This window comes from Octodon degus, unplaced genomic scaffold (assembly GCF_000260255.1).
Source record: "Octodon degus isolate 3935 unplaced genomic scaffold, OctDeg1.0 scaffold00179, whole genome shotgun sequence".
NCBI classification, from domain to species: Eukaryota; Metazoa; Chordata; class Mammalia; order Rodentia; family Octodontidae; genus Octodon; species Octodon degus.
Window position 1 is genome coordinate 1,692,620 of NW_004524755.1, and position 1,384 is coordinate 1,694,003.

Here is a 1,384-nt window from a genome sequence, read left to right on the forward strand (position 1 = left end):
GCATTCTAGTGAGAGTTACTTGATATCACTTTGGGATACTTGTGATTATATTAAAATTTTTAAGGGAGCCATCTTTAAATGTGACAGCTAAAAAACTGATCAGAAGACCACTGTTGAAAGCGTTGGCAATGCAAAATACGGACACTCCCCATCTCAACGCAAGACGGGGAATCTCTAGCATGGTATATTTTTCAGTGAGACAGAAAGGAGGGGAAAGAAGGGAGGAGGAAGGGAGGTAAAGAGAAAAACATTTTAAGAATTCCACACAGCCATGAGGCTGGCAAGGCTGAATTCACTGAGCAGCTGAATAGCTTCAACCCAATAACAGCCTTCAACCCTCTTCAAGCAAGAGTTAAAGTCACACCTGAGTCTGAACTCCACAGGTCAGCAGGCTGAACATGGGGCCAAGACTCTTCAGCCTGCAGACAGTGTCTCTCCAGTCTTTGCCCTTACGGTGGTCGACTAAGCGGACGACACCTGTTCCTGTTCAGGAAGGCTGCCTGCTTGCTTTCTAAAGTAACTTAAACACTGGTCATATCTGAATCGGCTTCACAGCACATCTAACCTGGCACTTATTCAAACAACTGGACCCTGGAGCCCAGTCAGAGGATAGATAAAACTCATCATCACACATACAAGTAATTTTTAGATAATAAGCATATGCGTGTGTGTACGCTGGCAAGACTAACTTCAGTGCCTCAGATGCATGAGGCGGCAGCATCCTGGGAGCGATGGAGCTGCCACTGCCGGTCTGCACTGAGGAGTCCCGCTCTCACCTGAAATACCCGGCTGCCCTCTGTGACCCACTACCCATCCAATGCCAACCCAAGTGCTTAACCTAAGCAGTGTTCTCTTTCTAGTCTAATTTTTCAGACTAAAACAATGGAAACAGTAACTGAAATTGTCTTGACACATGCTCAGTCAGAACCCATCGGTCTGAAGCAAGCAGGAGCCTGTGAGGAAGATCTCAGACCAGTAATACTAAACTATAGGACATTCAGAGAAACCTAAAGGTCGTGTTAATAATGCCTGTTTTTACGGCAGAGCTGCAAAAACTCACTCAGTCACGCGGCATGAATCCAGGGATGTGAATCCCGGGATCTGGGTCTGCAGTCACGGCCTCAGGGATTTCAATACCGTGTTTCCCTCAGGCATTGCTGCAGCCCTTGTCACAGGTTGAGCGGTCCCCAAGAAGCATGCGGAGAGTCAGTCAGGACAGCCACGTCACCAAGAGGACCCAGCACCTTTCCTCTGTTCCAAAGGCCCAGACTGGGGGTAGTTTCAAAGAATTTATAAGATTCTTGATTTTTCAAAAGCTCAAATTAGTGAATATTTTCTATGGAACTCTGTAAAGTAGAAATTATTTAATAAAAATAGTTCCCAT